This window comes from Schistocerca gregaria, unplaced genomic scaffold (genome assembly GCF_023897955.1).
Source record: "Schistocerca gregaria isolate iqSchGreg1 unplaced genomic scaffold, iqSchGreg1.2 ptg000077l, whole genome shotgun sequence".
NCBI classification, from domain to species: domain Eukaryota; kingdom Metazoa; phylum Arthropoda; class Insecta; order Orthoptera; family Acrididae; genus Schistocerca; species Schistocerca gregaria.
In genome coordinates this window covers 9,870,522-9,888,884 of record NW_026061710.1, presented here as the reverse complement: position 1 = coordinate 9,888,884, position 18,363 = coordinate 9,870,522, and the positions used below count along the sequence as shown (strand labels likewise).

The window sequence follows — 18,363 nt, the reverse complement described above, 5'->3', positions numbered from 1 at the left end:
TTCGTCACATTCAACCTCTTACGAGACCGACCAAATATAGACTGGGAAACAAAACCACACACTTTGTGCATTCGCAATCGAAGACAGGGCGTCTCTCGCCGCATTTGCTACGATGGCCATTTGCTACTTCTGCAGAAGCGGCGGCGACGACGGCCGCGAGAGGCTCTGAGATATGTGAAAAATACATCTATAAGATATAATTCAGACTGCCTCGTCCCACCTTATGCTGTACCACTTTGGCAAATGCTTTATCTGCGCTATTCCCCTTAATCACATCTGAAAGTAATTCTTATATAACGCCTGTCGCTAATTGTTCGTCATCCCAGATACTGTTTACTATACGGTCACGACGCGCAACTGATTTCGAAAATTCGTCGGCCTCCTGTGAGGATCGAACTCACGACCCCTGGTTTACTAGACCAGTACTCTGGCACTGAGCTAAAGAGGCGCGGCCTAGCTGTTCTTTTGCGTACTTCGTTCTTACGGTCGTCTGGATCATCAGTCTTCAGCTGACAACACTTCATATCACCGACTAATATTTGCAGCTTTGGCGACCTATTACTGCTTGGCTACACATGTGACACGTAACCGATGTGCTCTCCAAACAACAACACTTGCATTTCAGAACATGTCTTTCACACATGACTACAAAATCACCTTCACTTTCAAATACAGTTTCCTTGCGACTGACAGAGACGTAGGCAAAGTTTAAAGTTGCTATTTCCATTACATAACGTTAATCAGAAAAACGGTAATTTACATCTGCAGCGGAACAAAATTCCGTTCCGCCCAGCGTGGGGCTCGAACCCACGACCCTGAGATTAAGAGTATCATGCTCAAGCGACTGAGCTAGCCGGGCTGCCTTTTAAATTTTTTTTAATTTTTTAATTGTTTATTTTTTTTATGCATCTCAGCGCTAGGCAGTCGGCGGCAAGGCGGGCAGGCGTCGCATCCTGAGGCCTGGCCACGATGTCACTGCCATACTCCGCACTCATTCGCATGGTTTTGTGGTTTTATGTTATGGCTATTTGTGTATTATTCATTTTTGTATTAATTTTTAAAGTGGCATCATGTGCGCCAGTGTTTTTATACATATAAACAGAATGTTAAAATAAATCCATGTCTGGTCTTAGGATTACGCAGCACACTATGAAATCCAGCACAGCAGATACTCTAAGTTGGTCTTCGCGTACAAATAATTTTCCCAGTTTCCATGTCGTTTATTGGTATGGTGAATTCTGTTGCCAGATGGTTGATTGTGGATTCCTGCTTCTCAAAACCTTGAGCATGCTATGCGTTTGAAGATGCGCGCTGGTAACGTGGGGGCACCATAGAGCAGGGACATGCCAAACAACCATTTCCCGTATTATAAGTCCTCTTGATAGGAATAATAGAAGCTGCAGAAAACTTCTGGTTCTTACTAAATCTTTGTGCAGCTTTGATGAAAGATAATGCGAAATGAAAGTAAACAAATGAGGATCCTCTTCAGGGTGTCGCACTGCGGAACCAAAAGTAAAGTGCTTTCATTGCAAAACGAAAAGGAACACCAAAATACAATTAAATGTTCGAGGCCGAGTGCACGATGTACTCTGTACCGTCTATTGATCCATGATGCAAATCACCCACATCTGACGGTGCGGAGCAGACCAATCCATGGAAACAATAACAATAATAACAAAGTAGTGAAAAAAAAGAAAAACTCCGCCCAATGGATTTAGAAACTTAAATTCTTCCATCACTTAAAGCAATAGTGAGAAAATATTGGAACTGGTCTTTATACTGTCGCAATTTCTTAATCGCATAGTACTCTTCGATGAGGTACATCTGATAATCGTGTAGCGTTGCCGTTGTATGGACGAGCATGTAATAGACGAACTGGCCCATGAGCCAGACATAACTATTATTCTTAGATTGAGGATAAAGCTGCCAGTCCGGTCGGAGCGCGTCTTGAAGTTGAATGGAAGTATCCGACGTCCTATTAATGACAGCGAGTTTCTTTCGTGTCCACTGCCATATCTGTGTTTGATCCCTGCAGTGGAAGAGATGCGGCAGGGTTTCCACTAGGTTACACTTGGCACAAAACGGGGTGGGCCGCAGCTTGATTTTGTGCAATTTCTCTCCAGTGGGAATCACCTTATTGACAGCGTCATACCAAACAGATCGAACTCTGGAACGAAGGAACGGATAACTAATGTTCTTCCATATATTTCTATAGTTTATGCCTAAATGTTTCTTCTCAATTGGGTTATTCAGCTGCCGTTTAGTAAGAGCACGATAGATCTCCGCCGTGTGGAACGGATGCGGGTTATCCTGAACATAGCTGAGCTCCACATAATATCGCCAGACATAGCTGAGCTCGGGATGAATGTGTCCCACATACGTTGGCGCAGACAACTCCTTTGGACGTAAGGTCTTGAAAAGCTGTTCCGTAAGGCTATTTTGGTTACTGTGTAGTATGCGGGAAGTACGAGTTAAAAAAGTAGCCACACATTGGGATTCAAGGTCTTTGACGCCTAAGCCACCTCGGGAACGAAGTAACGAGGTAGCTTTAAAGGAAACTTTAAAAATGTTCCCTCTCCAGACATACCAGCAAGCAAGTGCTAAAAATTTTTTCGCAATGGCTGTTGGGATTGGTAAAACAGCGGCAGTATGATAGAGCTTACTGAAAACGTAACTATTAATAAACTGTGCCCTCTGCATCCGGTCTAAAGACCGCATGTTATGTTCTTTGATCACCGCACGTAAGATGGTAAGCTTGCGTTCCCAATTCGCGTTGAGCATTGCCTGGGGATGTGGTGATATAACCAGGCCTAAATGCCACAGATGTTCGGTCTTCTCCAACCAAGAAATATCGATGGAGTTCGGATTACGACCCAACGGCATGATTTTGGACTTTCGCTCATTAAGTCTGGCACCACAAGCGACAGAGTACTGATGGACAATCCGACGAACTGACCCCAGCTCTTCGGTGGTAGTAATAATCACACTGATATCGGCGGCATAGGCGTGGCAGACCGTTTTGTTGTTTAACGTTTGCAACCCATGTAAAGTTATGTAAAACTTTTTAAGAAGTGGCTCTATAGCAATCGAGAATAAAGTCATGGAAAGGGGGCACCCTTGTCGTACTGCTTGTCGTATAGGCACAGGGGCGGTTAACTGGCCGTTAACCTTCACGCGTGAAGACGTTCCGCAGATACATTTCTTAATAAGCTGTCGAAAACGCTGACTGAATCCCATTTTACTCATTGTGCGCAATAAAAATCCGTGATTAATTCTGTCAAACGCCTTATCGAAGTCGAGAAACAGTAACGCCAAATCAGTGTTGGTAATCCAAGTTAAATAAGCCAGGTCACGATATTCACACAGGGCATTTAACATAGATCGACCACTGACTGCACTCGTCTGATAAGGGCCAAGTACTTTGCCAAGAAGCACTTTAAGCCTGTTGCTTATAATCCTAGTCAAGATCTTGAAATCGGAGTTAAGCAACGTAATGGGCCGAAAATCATTTAACATAGTCGGATTTGATGTTTTAGGAACCAGGACAACCATTCCTTGCGTGAACTGCGGGGGGAAGGCAGCATGCGAGAGCAATTCATTGTACATTTGGGTCAATTCGTCGCCGATCACATCCCAATACCGTGAATAAAATTCGACCGGTAAGCCGTCTAAGCCGGCAGCTTTGTTCTTGGCAGCGCACGCAATAATGGACTTAACTTCAGAGTAGGTGACATTGGCCAAGAGATCAGCGTTATCATCCTGATCCACTGTGGAGGCGATGTCGGTTAAAAATCATCCCCCGCCGATAGATCGGTATCTGACTCAGAATAATGTTCTCGAAAATAATTGAAGACATACGCCTTGATAGCACCCTGCTCATTGTACAGATGCCCCCCAGCATCCGTAAGATGAGCAATAAGTTTTTGTTTACCACGTTTCTTTTCCCGTATGATATGGAATAACGATGTGGACTCGTGGGAAACGTCATCAGAAGAGCGCGATCGTACCCGATTACCAACAAGTGCTTCACGAACTAAAGTTGTAAGTTTTGCTTTGATACGCTTGATGCGGATCAGGTTGTCGGACAATGCGGAGGGATCGCTGTACAGCTGGCGTAAACCGAGGAAATAAAATTCTAGAGACTGTTTCCTCCAATAAGCCCTGGTCCTGGCAAACTGGCAAAGACATTTCTGAATCCGCGGCTTAACAAAATCCGTCCACCAAAGAATGCGCTCCCTATACCGAGCTTGCCTCTGGAGGCACTGCTGCCACGTGGCAACGAGGCAACGCCTTAAGTCCGCTTCTTCTAGCAGAGAGACATTCAGCTGCCACGTGCCGCGTCCCAAAAATGTCTTCTGTCGCAAATGCCGTAACGTTATGTGGTATGCGGAGTGGTCACTAAAACTGAGCGGCCATAGTTCACAATCACGAATGGTATTTAAAAGATCTTGAGAAACATAAAACCTATCCAGACGGCTGGAAGAAGCAGCGCTCACATAGGTATATCCCATCGTGTGTGGTCGAAGGTGACACCAACTATCTTTTAAATGCAGTCCATCTGTTAACATTAGTAGCTCGGGACAAAAATTAAAATTCCGACGTTGATCTGCTTTTCGCAAAACGCAGTTAAAATCCCCACCCAGGATGATCTTCAGACGAATGTTTGTTAATAATGGCACAACTTCAGCCCTAAAAAAATCACTTCTGTCCCGTCTGCCAGCGGACCCTGTCGGGGCGCACACGTTCAGGAGAAGCAAATCCTCTAATTGGACGGCATTGACGTGTCCCGTTTCTAAGATCGCTGTAGGTTGGTAAGCGATGCCAGCTTTGAATAAAATCGCAGTTCCCGTCTCAGTGCCTAGATTTAATATGGCATCATACCCAGGTATTTCTCTAACCTTGGGTGACACAACTTCTTGGAAGAAAACTATATCGATATCTGCTGCATGTAGAGAGTCGGTCAAACATTTAAGTTTGACATCGGATGCGATCCGATTTAAATTAACTGTGGCAAGTGTGTAATCTTGCATGGTGGGGATAGGAAGGGTCCGTTTTATTCACTGTCGTCGGCCCAAGACTTTTCGGATGGCGTATGCTGATGGCCAGTATCCATCAGCTCAGGACTCGGACGGTCGACATGCATGTCCATATCGGCCTCCCCCACGTGGCGGGCGACGGAACCCATTTCATCTGTGCTGCCGCGGTCACTGCCGTCTTTTCGGATCTGCTTTATGGTGCGCTGCAGTTTCTTTTCCAGTGCGTATCTCCTCCTCACTCTGCTTCCGTGCCGCCCGCTTAGATTTCCCCGTTCTTTGGGGAGGTGCGTCGGCGTCAGAAACGGTTTTGGTATCCGTCAAGAGGCTGTGCGTAGAGCCTTCCTCAGATTGGTCACTGCCGGGAGGGAGGGGTGTGTGGGGCGCAACGTCAGGGGTGCAAGAAATGCGCGACCTGTCGCCACCATCCGACAACTGTTTCAGCTCAGCGTACATGGTTGGAGTAATGACGGGAGTCGGTCCTGCATGGTCGGCACGACGGCCGACAGTCGTGGAAACCTGCAGGTGTGCAGCGTGGCTGTCGGCATCGGTGACATCACTACGAACGGGACATTGGCGGGTTGTCGCAGAGTTGTTGACAACAACTGCGCCGGCGTCTGGGGTCACCGCAGCCGGTTGGTGGAGCGTCGGGTGTGTCACAGGCGACTCCATCAGAGTCTGGGCGTAAGACAACCGATTGTCATCTTGCCCATCGAGAGGCGTAAGACGATGTTGCATTCTTCGTCGACCCGCCCGGACACGGGGACAAGCAGGTTTTAAATGGTCGGTAGAACCACAAATTACGCAAGTTCTCGGTTGTCCTTCGTACATCACCACCGCTCGAAAACCCTGCACCAAAATGTTGGACGGGATGTGCTTCGTCAAATCAATTTTCGCATTCCTAAAGCCATTATCTACATTGAAATGTCTGTAACCCCTCCACTGCTCGGCATGAATTTGCAGGACATTACTGTAGGGAGACAAAGCTTGCCGAATTCTATCGAAGCTAACTTCGAAAGGCAGATTAAATATCCGGCCGTTTCGAAGCCCTAGGCCAGCATGACTAACAGACACTGCATATTTCGCCTTTAGAATTCACAAAATCCGCTGTGCCCTCCGTGAGGGTCATAATACGAACGCAAGGATCGTCACTAACAAATTTTACATACACAGCGTTCGCAAGAAAATCATATGAAAAGCCAAGAACTACTTCATCTCGCAGTCCTAAACGATCGTAAAACCAGTCAACGAGTTCATGAACCTGAGGTCAAGCATATCCATACGGAAATCCAAATCGTAGCGTGTAACGTCTCAACACATCTTCCATCACTTTCTTGAAGTACTACTTACAGTACCAACAGCTGCGGGCGACGCCAAGCTGCTGTTTCCCACCCATTCGTTACATTCAACCTCTTACGAGACTGACCAAATATAGACTGGGAACAAGACCACACATTTTGTGCATTCGGAATCGAAGGCGGGGCGTCCCTCGCCGCATTTGCTACGATGGTCATTTGATACTTCTGTAGAAGCAGCGGCGCCGCCGCCGCCGCCGCCGCCGACGACCGCGAGAGGCTCTGAGATATGTGAGAAATACATCTATAAAATATAATTCAGACTGCCTCGTCCCACATTATGCTGTACCGCTTTGGCAAATGCTTTATCTGCGCTATTCGCCTTAATCACATCTGAGAGTAATTCTTAATAAAACGCCTGTCGCTAATTGTTCGTCATCCCAGATACTGTTTGCTATACGGCCACGATGCACAACTGATTTCCAAAATTCGTCTGCCTCCTGTGAGGATCGAACTCACGACCCCTGGTTTACTAGACCAGCGCTCCGCCACTTTTATTTTTTTTATTTTTATTTTTTTACAGACTGTAAGCACTAGACAATCAGAACAGCTACAGGGCGGAGTAATTCACATCCTCAGCGGTAATTGCATTGTCACAAAGGCAGAGCAATTCCATAGGCGTCAGCTTCAAAAAGGTCGCATGCCGATACCCGGGTTCGAACTAGGGACCCTTAGATCTTCAGTCTAACGCTCTCCCAACTGAGCTTTTTTTTTATCAACAACTAAAACACTCTTCTTTGCTTGTCTCTGATTGCTTCTGGAGAAGTATAGAAAAAAAATAGCTCCGTTGCTAACACAAGAATTGTCCTCATTTTCCGGCGTACTGGAGTCTGCGAGTGGCGGGGGTGGGAACCAGGACGCGTCACAGAAGCAGTGAGTGGGGCCTCTTCGCGGCACCACTGGTGTCCTGCGGCCCGGGCCCACCCACTTACACTCACATGTCTCACCCTATACCCATTCTATTAAATGTTAATTTAAGCATATTGCCGAAAATGTTGCCATGATTAGGATATCCGCAGGTTTTTGCGAATTCGATGTCCATAAACAGCTTGAATTCTAAGTGATCGTCACCACCAAGTTTATTAAAAACATAGCTGGAATAGGTGCCCAGCAACCACATAACTACATTATTTTTCGACGGCGGATAAAATCGCACGTCGGGTCGAGACAACATAGTTGAAGGTATGTTGGTGGTTGTGGTCCTCGTAATGATGGCTAGTTTTTCTCTCAGCCAACTCCAATTTCGTGCACGTTCTCCGCAGGTATAACTGTGCATAACGGTATCCACCAGTTGACGGCTATGGCACAGAGTTGTATCACTGAGTCCGATTTTATGTAGCCTCTCACTTGTACTAATCACTTCATTGATTGCTTTGTACCATGCAGTTCGAGCGGCTGAAGTAAGGATCCTGGAACTGACATTACGCCACACTATATCCCAGTTGATGCCACTGCACTTCGTAACAATTGGATTTGGTCCTTCATGTTGTCGCCAGTATGCCAATATTGCTGTAGCTGCTAAATGTCGAGAATTTAAGCTCTTGACTGATGTAGCTGCATGCAAGGAAATAGTCGCGGATGTATTTGAGCTTGTAACTGATGGTCTGAATGTTCAGCGGGGGGTCAAGGCTTTGCGGCCTGACAGCATAGAATAATTGCGCCGTAATGCCCGAAGGGCAGTTGGTAAGGATAGAGACCGTCCTTGTGACATAGAGAGCCGCTGCCTTTTTCTTGATGTCGACTAAGCCCATCCCTCCGTTCAGGGGGTGGAGTGTAGCAGTTTTGGCAGATACACGAAAAATTTCCACGCGCTAAATAAAATTTGTTATCGTCGACATAGTATTTCTAGCAATGACAGCAGGGAGCGGCAGGAGCTGCGCCATGTAGTAGGCTTTTGATAAGATACAGGCATTGATAAGTTGAATGCGATCAAATTGGTTGAGGCTGCGATGGTAATTATCAATTAGGGCTCCATTTATTTTACGTGCTACATCTCGCCAGTTTGCCGCTATCATCTGTAGAGAGGACGCCATCAACATGATCCCCAGAGCCTTGTGTTCTCTGACTTGTTTAGCATAATCAACACGCAAATGCTGGAGGCCACAGAGGTTCAGAAATTTGCTTTTGTGTTCATTTAACTGCGCTCCTGACACCAGACAGTATTTCCGAAGTTCAGCCTCTAATACGGTGACATCATCGACATCGCGAATCACTACACCCACATTGTCGGCATAAGCTCCGATTACACTTTTTACCCCAGAAATTGTAATCCCAGTGAGTTTCGTCTGCAACTGTTGTAACAGAGGTTCAAGGAAAAGTACAAAAGCAACATAGACAGAGGGATCCCTTGTGGAACCCCTCGGTTGATTGGTATTGGTCGCGTCAGTCGTGAGTTGACAGAAAGTTTTGCAGTGATTCCCATGGCCGCGTTTTTAATCATGTCAATCGTGTTCCGAGAGTAGCCCAATCTTTGCATAGTCTCGAGAAGGTAAGCATGATTTACGAGATAAAAAGCTTTAAAAAATCAAGAAAGATCAGCCCACATTTCATGTTACTAGCGTTCGTTAACGCAATGACGTCGCGGTAAAAAGCAGCCGTTTGCAGAATTGTTCTCCTGAAGGCGCATGTCTGCTGTTGGCCAATGATTTTAGCAGTGAGTGGCGTGAGTCTCATGTTAATTGCGCGAGCCACGATCTTATAATCCGAGTTTAACTACGATATTGGCCGGAAATTGGTGATAGTTTTAGTACCTCTGTTTTTAGGGAGAAGCACAATTTTACATTCCTTAAAGAAGGGTGGGACAGACGTTCCTTGCAAGACTTCGTTCACGACGTGAGTGATTTTGTCCCCGATGATGTGCCAATATTGCTTGTAAAATTCAATTGGTAAGCCATCAGGGTCCGGCGATTTCCCAATCGGCGAACTGCAGACAACCCCCACAACATCTTTATTACTGAAGGCCAACGAGATAGAGTCATTGTCTTCCCTAGTTACGGTAGATGAAATGGCACTAAACAGTCCATCATAGCAGTCATCGTGTAGAGTCACTGATGCGTAGGTTTTGACAAAATAGTTGTGCAGTGCTGTGACAATCTCTCGTTATGTGTCAACCGTTGTTCCATCCTCGAGTTTCAGGGCGTCAATAAAAGTCCGCCTCCTGTTCCTTGTATGTTTGAGGAGGTGGTACAGAGTCGCTGCTTCATCATCTCTGACCGACGTCACTTTAGATTTTATCTTAAGGCCGTCCAGTTTCATCCTCTTCAGATTGATTAATTTTGCCTTTATTTTCCGAATGTCGTCAATTCTGGTGGCCGTCGCGTCTGCACGATCGTACAGGTCCCGTAAGATTGTGTAATAAAATTCCATCGTCTTTTTGATTTCCGCCGCCCTTTCAATTCCGAATGACATGATAACTTTTCGCAGTTTCGGCTTTGCCTGCAGAGTCCACCACTCTATAGTGCTGCGAAACTTGTGAGTAGCGCGCAAGCACTGCTCCCAAGCACGACGCACCCCCTCCTCCAGCAAAACATCCGATAACAAAGACACATTCAGGTTCCATTGATCTTTATACCATCGCGTGGGTTGGGGAAGTAATTTCAAGCACGCGATGACACCACTGTGATAGGAGAAACTGGAGGGGATCGTCTCTACTTTTAATAAATCATTCTCGATAACATCGGAAACATAAATCCGGTCGATTCTGCTGCAGGAATATGCGACGATGTGAGTGAAGCGTACCAATGTCGGGTACCTAATTTCCCACGCATCTTTAAGTTTGAGGTCGGTCACGAGGCGCTTTAATTCAGACGAATAATTAAAAGTTGGGGACTGATATTTCCTGGATAAGACACAATTAAAATCACCACCAATGATAATGTGTCGGGGATTTTTCCGAAAGAAAAAAAGTAGCTCGTTCCGCTCTATAGGTATTGCCAGAAGGTGCGTACAAGTTGATGATGGTGACGCCGAAAACAGTGATCCCGATCCTTCTACCCGATTCCAATTTGTCGATCTGAGTAACTGGAATCCCTTCTCTAATTAAGACTGCGGTGCCCACGGTCGTTTCCAGGGAAAAATTTGCAATGCCGACAAACCCAGGAAGAGTAAATTGTGGCATCGACACCTCCTGCAAAAGTGGTATATCAGTACCGGGCTCATATAGATATTGTTTTAATGCATGCAGTTTCACTTCTGATCAAATTTTATTAATATTGAGGGTCGTGATCGTATAGGCCTGTGACGTAATAACGGGACGTCTGAGAGAAGGAGGGATCAACTGCCGTTAATTGCCCACATCTCCATGCCATTCCATGTGAGTAGCGGCCGCGCAATTCCTGTCTGGAGCGTCACTGAGTTGATCTCTTGCATCTTTGTTTTTACTCTTTTTCCGGACAGCATTAACATTTGGTGGTACTTGGATCCTGTGACGGACACTCTGCAGCACCGCTGCAGTCGGAGGTGTGGGAGGGTCTTGGGTGATGTCAATCGTCTCTCCCGACACATCTTGCGCCGGGAGCGCATGCGCCGAAACCGCTGGCGAGCGATCAGCTGAGCCACCACTTTCACTATCAGCTTGTTTGGCAACACTCGCTGCCCGAAGTTGTTTGTTGTCACTGACAGTCCCAGGCTGCTGTGTTTGTATACCGTCGCGGAGTTGATGACATTCATGTTGTTCTGAGGCTAGGGTCGGAGCAGTTGCCACGTGTTGTGTACCGTCCGCTCCCGGAGACATTGTTTGTATACCATAACGGCGAGCCGCGATGTGAGTACTTCCAGTAGATACGTGAGCCATATCTACTTGTTGACTTTCCTGAGTGTGCTGTTGCGGAAGTTCTGAGACATGAGCCTGTGGTAACTGAACGGCGTCGACGGAAGTATCGACGCTTGAAATTGCGGTAGAAGAATCGTCCACAATCGCTGCACCGGTTATAACTTTAGTACCCGAAGCGATCCCCCGTACGACCGATTCCGCGGTCTCGTGCGCACTGAAGGTTTTATCATCAGAGTCACGGCTGTCACAAGTTCAACGCCTCTTATTAGTCGTGGCATCGACCTTCGCGGGTGGCTTAGCACCATTGTCTCTCCTTACCAGAGCTGGAAACTCTTCAGGGCGAAATTCTTTTAGCTCTTCCGAAGGTACGGCAGAACTAGGGACCTCACCCTCTACGATAGGGTTATCCGAAACTACATCAGCCAACGTAAGACTTTTACGCTTCTGTAGCGAATTTTTTAGCACAAACATTCGCCTGGGACAGTCATGACGCAGGTGACCACTCTCATTACATATATGGCATGTGGGAGTTTGGCCACTGTAAGTAACATGAGCCCTATAGTCACAAACGGTAACATGCGAGGGTATATTCTGCTTTATATGCATTTCTACTGATCGGACGCCACTGTAACATTGTAACCTGTGCTGGTTTGACCACCGTTCGTTACGAATCTGCTTGATATCCCCGAATTTGGACAGAACTTCCTTCAGATAACAATCTTCTACTTCAAGGGGTAGGTTAAAGATACGCACATTGGTATACTCCACATCGGCATTGGAAATGAGCACAGTACTTACAGACTCGTCCCGGTGTCGAAAAACAGCTCTCCCTCCGTGTTTCGTCAGAATCTCTTCCAGTAATACAGGATTCAGCAATTTTACAAATAAGCAATATTCCTCGGTATCATAATACGCCGTGTGCACTTGATCAGAGGTAATTCCAATGACATCCACAACCCAATCTGGTATTTCCAAGGCACTAGGCTGCACAGAACGGGTAGACTTGTCAAATTCAAATCAGAGTGTACACTTTCTCGGAAATAACCTGGACATTGCAAAACGATAACTAGCAAAGGAACCGCTAGAAGAACACAAGAATGAAAATCAAACTCAAGAACAATATACACTAAATAAAAACACTTCACGATAAAGAGAACACTTAAGTTGTTATCACGACTTGTAAACACGTGGCGGAGTGGAGCACTTTACACGTCCGATCAGCACGGTGTCACAGGCGCGACTTCCACTGAGCTAAAGAGGCACGGCCTAGCGGTTCTTTTGAGTACTTCGTCCTTACGGTCGTCTCGATCATCAGTCTTCAGCTGACAACACTTCATATCACCGACTTATATTTGCAGCTTTGGCGAACCATTACTGCTTGGCTACACATCTGACACGTAACCGATGTACTCTCTAACCAACACCACTTGCATTTCAGAAAATGTCTTTCTCACATGTCTACAAAATCGCCTTCACCTTCAAATACAGTTTCCTTGCGACTGACGGAGACCTAGGCAAAGTTTAAAGTTGCTATTTCCATTACATAACGTTCATCAGAAAAACGGTTATTATCATCTGCAGCGGAACAAAATTCCGGTTCGCCCAGTGTGGGGCTCGAACCCACGATCCTGAAATTAAGAGTCTCATGCTCTAGCGACTGAGCTAGCCGGGCTGCCTCGGTAAATATGTGCCGGGCAGCACGTCACACAGTACTCGTATGGGTTGGGTGGTCCCATGCAGAATCTCTCCATGTTGCCTAATGTTTTCTTAACGTCACACTCGTCACGTACTTCACTTTTATTTCATAATCATTTCTGAGAGGTAAAGGAATTGAATGAAAACCTGCAGAGTTAGTGGCGTCAAAATTAACACACATACTTGATGTGGCTCATAAGCCGAACGAGTTACTTTCCGACGTTGTCTTAGATGTGCAAGTGCCAGTCAAAACTCGCGGCGACGGAACTCTGCCGACCATTTCGTTAGTTAACACCGGTCTTGTTGTGTGTGTTTCAAGCTCAAGAGCATCTCCAAGCAGGAAATGGTCAACAGAAACATTCAGACGGTTTTTGTACAGCACAATTGCTACACTAAAACGGTATGTTTCTTTTTCAGAACTGGAAAAAAACGACCGTGACAGGATTTGAACCTGCAATCTTTGGATCCGAAGACCGCCGCCTTATCCATTTTTTTTATTATTATTATTTTTCTTCTGCTTACGAAATGAAGCTTGAAAATCTTGCCAATCGAATCCTTCAGTGTGGTTGTAACTTGGGAGTCGGTCAACATGATATATTATTCGCCTTATAGATGGTCCGCCTTTTTGCAGTGAATATCTGCTGAACTTTCAGTAACATGAAATTCAATCAGTTGACCTGTTAGTTTCTTTATTTTACGTCACAGTTTTGAGCAGGTAGTTGGCGAAGTGATCCTTGTAGTTTTGTGTTTTCATTAGCAGATGGTGCTGAGTTGTAAGATAGACCCAGAAGTCTTCTTTACTCTTTTCTTCTTTTGTAAATAAGTAGTGTACTGTAGCGGATTTTAACCAGTTTAGTGCGTTCCTTCTCGTCCGTGGGTACGGAGTATCATCCGGCGTTAGAAAGGCAGCAGGCGTTATATATCTGGGAGATGTTCTGCTGATGAGCGCCAACTTGTTCGTGATATATACCCATATATCTTTTACTTTGTCGCACACAAATCTGTGTTCATCAGTATCTATTAAATTACACGTGATGCATAAAGGTGATTCTGCGAGGTGTATGTTATGTAGTTTGGAGTTAGTGGCCAATTTTCTGTTAACTGCGAAATACCAAGTGGCTTGCATTGCTGACGGCTAGTGTGGACAATGGATGTTCAACCAGATTACCTTCCAGTCGTAAAAATTGTATTTGTCTTCGACGTTATTTGGCTTCTTATCTTTCATGAGTTCCTGGTACACGCGTTTCACTGCCGTCATTGCTTGTACGGGGATCCTTGTCTGTGCATAACTGTACTCCAATAAAAACCGTTTTAAATGATAAAGTCCGTTTCGAATATGTTGCACCGTGATGGGTGGACTGAGGTTTGCCGGAGCTATCTCAGTAAGCAGGTGAGCAGCGAGACTATCTGCTGAGTGTTTCCATTGGTGGAAAGTTTTTGATATGTATAAAGCTTGCGCCTTCTTTCCAACATCGACAAGCTTTAAGCCACCATTTTTTGTGGCCAGCGTTAAGGTGTCAAACTGAACTTTAAAAATGTGACGATGGCTGACAAACTGTCCTAATGCTGACATAATTCGTTTTGCAGTGTGTGCAGACATTGGTAAAATTTGAGCGATATAATTGAGTTTTGAGGTGAGATATACATTTGCGACCGTGACTTTCTGAATTTCATTTAGTTTTCGTACACTGTGTTACCGTATGCCGGCACGAATAGTCTGTAGAAGCTTTCTATAGTTGGTTGCAATTGTGTGCCGGATATTACGCTGAAAATCAATTCCAAGACACTTGAAGATCTTCAGCTAACGTAGTTGCCTGTGAGGGCGCGATCCTAGGCCGCGGCCAATATTGAATATTCCAGACTTTGTCCAGTTTAGTTGTGCACCGGACGCTTGCTCATATTGCCTGACTGTCTGTAGTGCGGTTTCCACTTCAGTTCTATTTATGATAAGGAAACCGACATCGTCTGCATACGCCTTGCACACAACTCGGGATCCATGTATGACGATGCCCTGTAAACTTTTCGTCAGGGTAGCTAACAAAGGCTCAATGGCAATCGCAAAAAGCGCCATGGACATTGGGCAGCCCTGCCTGACGGAACTGACTATCTCTATTGCTCGGGTAGGCTGGCCATTGATGATGATTCTGGATGAATTAGTCGCTACCATCTGTTGTATAATGGCAACGAACCCAGGTGGAAAACCCATCGCAGACATGGTACGAAAGAGATACTGGTGGTTTACCCTGTCAAAGGCTTTGTCGAAATCTAAGGACATGATGGCACATTTCAGTTTACAGACTTCCGCAATGGAGATTAAATCACGGTAGTCGCATAGAGTCTGTTGAATTTTCCGATCCTTGCCCACGCTGGTCTGGTAAGGGCCAATGATGCTGGTCATCGTGGATTTAAGCCTTTGGGCCAATAGTCTCGCAAAGATTTTATAGTCGCTGTTGAGCAGCGTTATCGGTCTTAGATTTTTTACGTTGGCACCGCCTGAGTTTTTTTAATTAGAACGATTGCGCCTTCACAGAAGCTGGTGGGGATCACGTTGTTGTGGTCTAGAAGTTCGTTACACATGCAAGTGATCTTCGCCTTTATGGTGTTCCAGAATTTTTGATAGAATTCGGCGGGAATTCCGTCAGGTCCGGGGGATTTATTCTTAGCACTTTCCCAGATGACATATCCCACGTCGTCTTCGGTTGCCACGGCTAATAGCTGTTCCGCGTTCGCGAGACTGACTCTGTTGTGCAAATTATTCAAAAGATCGTCCCGCACTTGCACGTTAACTTCTATTTTTGACATCAAGGTGGTGAAGTAGTTAAGCACCGCCGCCTTAATCTCATTGTGCGTAGTCAGCGTTGCGCCATCCTCAGCAGTTAACTCCGTCAGAATTTTACGGGATCCTTTCCTACTTTCTTGGATCATATGGTAGACTGAGGTGAGTTCTTGGTGTGCAGTAGTCTGGACCCGCGACCTGACTTTGTAGCCTTCTAGCTGCGTCCTCCTTAGGGTTAGGATTTTGGCCTGGATTTTCTTAATTCGTTTACATTGCTCGACGGCCGAAGTGCCGAGCGCATACAGTTCCCGCAGACAATGAAAATAGAAATGGATCGTCCTGTGAAGCCAAAAGCTCTTTTCCCGTGCGTAGTTCATGAAACACCACCTAATTTTAGGTTTGGCGCACCTGAGCCACCAATCAATGGCTGTATTGTAAGAGGCAAATCTCTGTTCACATTCTCGCCAGGTTTGGAGGAAGGCTTCTTGACACGCCGAGTCTTGAAGATGTGAAATATTTAATTTTCACAGGCCCCTGTATCGATACGTTCGTTGTCGGTCTAGAGTGATAGTACAGATGTATGCAGCATGATCTGAGAACGCCACTGGCCATACTTCTGACTGCAGAATGTTATTCCTCAAATTAGGTGTGACATAAATTCGATCGAGACGGCTTGCCGAATGGGTCGTAATATGGGTAAACCCAGGTGCAGCCCCATGCTTGAGCTCCCAAGAGTCAATTAAGCCTAAGTCTCGTACAATTCGTTCCAGTTCAAGTGATCTGTTAAGATTGGGAGTCTGGTCCTTTGCACTGATGACACAGTTAAAGTCACCTCCGAAGATAACATTGTCGTGGCGGACGCCAAAGATTGGAACTATTTCTCCTTTAAAAAAATCTGCTCTTTGACGTCTATTACTGGAACCGGATGGGGCATATACATTAATTAGTCTGTTGTTATAAAAAGTGCCCGCAATGCCCCTACTGTTCGGCAATTCTGTGACGTCAGTGATAATAATACCTTCCTTGGCAATAAAAGCTGTACCTAGTTCACAACCGGCTCCAGGATTAGTAATCACATTATAACCTGGTATGCAATCAAGTCCGACCTCTGTTACTTCTTGGACAAATAAAATGTCTACATCAGCTGCATATAAAAAGTCCTTTAAATGTTGTAATTTACAAGCGCTACGTATCTTATTAATATTTAGAGTAGCAAGTCGATAGGCCTGTGGCTGAATTGTGGGTGACTAAACAAAAGCAATGCCTAAAATCCGTCCAATATCAATCATAAATAGCGCTGGAAAAGCAAACCACGTCGAAAATGCACTGTGCAAGCAATTTAAAAACATCTATGGACAGTCACTGTAAAGGCAGAGTTAAAAATATTCTCCGTTTGAAAATGGATCAGTCGCGAGTTCTTTTTGCACAGTAGTTTCTGTCGAGGCGTTACCTTTCTCATTAACATCGTCGTCCTTGGGGACCGAAGTTATGGCTGTCACCGTTTCTGAAGTATCCATACTGTCTACTTCGACATTGGATTCTGTATCGTCTGCCCAACTAGTTGGCTGTGGGCCTGTCGAGGTGGTTATTGACGCTTCAACAGGATAGAGGTCGATCATGTGGTTATCACGGTCGGCTCGAAGTGTAGCTGACTGTTCGGGGTTCAGAGGTAGAGCATCTGAGACATTGTCAAGGACTGATGGTAAACTAGCTGAGGGATGATCATGGTTTGTGCTATCAGATGCTTTTGCACTGATTTGTTCACCGATCTGTTTAGCCTTTTCGCGCAGAACCGGTGCAATCAGTTCGGCATCCTGGCGGGCAACTCTCCGTTTTTTAGTTTTTCTGGGAGATGCACACTTTTGTGGGCTTTTATCATCACCTGCTTGAGATTCCCCCCGTGGAGTAGCATCGGCCGGTGGAGACGCAGCCGTTTGCAACGCAGATGCCCGTTCTTCGGTGACTACGATAGACGTCGATATTTCTGCTGGTTTAGGTTGACTCTGATCAGGCGCTTCAGCAGTCTCTATTCGTCTCACAGTCGCAGGCAGTTAAGTGGTTTCACTAACTTGTGGGACCGTGGGTGTAGCCGAAAGCCCACGCGCCACGGCCACATACGTTACAGACAGTGTTGTCATTGAGGGGGGCGTGGCAGCCCCGCCGATAGGCAGCTGCGCCACTCGCCTCTGCATGCATTCGGCTTGCACGTGACCTGTCGAGTTGCATGCTGCACATGTTCGAGGCTGGTCATCGTACATTACTATCGCACGATACCCGCAAACGTGAACATAAGACGGGATGTGCTTCTGCAGCTCGATTCTTAATTGCCGCACCCCGTTAAGAACTGGGAATTTATGTGCACTAGACCAGCGTTCCGCAATATTGCTTATGATTTTACCGTAAAGACAAAGCACTGCGTTTATCTGTTCACTGGTTATTTTACATGGAAGTTCAAAAATTCGAACAGTCAGTATTCCTAGGCCGGCATGCGAAACAACAACTTCTCCCACATTTCCATCGCTATGTTTAAACGTTAGGATACCACCACAAGATGCAACAATTTTCTCGCACATGTCGGATCTCGCTAATTTAACGAAAACGGTGCTACTGACAATCGAAAGATGTCCTGGCGACTGACAGAGACGTAGGCAAAGTTTAAAGTTGCTATTTCCATTACATCACGTTAATCAGAAAAACGGTAATTTACATCTGCAGCGGAACAAAATTCCGTTC

The 18,363-nt window shown here is 45.8% G+C and overlaps 3 non-coding genes across 3 annotated transcripts; all 3 read right to left on the bottom strand.

The window, feature by feature from the left end:
- Positions 1–376: 376 nt before the first annotated feature.
- Trnat-agu (transfer RNA threonine (anticodon AGU)) lies at positions 377–448 on the bottom strand. The gene has a single exon. It is a non-coding gene; the product is annotated as a tRNA-Thr (tRNA).
- A 338-nt stretch (positions 449–786) lies between these two features.
- Trnak-cuu (transfer RNA lysine (anticodon CUU)) lies at positions 787–859 on the bottom strand. The gene has a single exon. It is a non-coding gene; the product is annotated as a tRNA-Lys (tRNA).
- An 11,899-nt stretch (positions 860–12,758) lies between these two features.
- On the bottom strand, positions 12,759–12,831 carry Trnak-cuu (transfer RNA lysine (anticodon CUU)). Its single transcript has one exon. It is a non-coding gene; the product is annotated as a tRNA-Lys (tRNA).
- Positions 12,832–18,363: the final 5,532 nt, after the last annotated feature.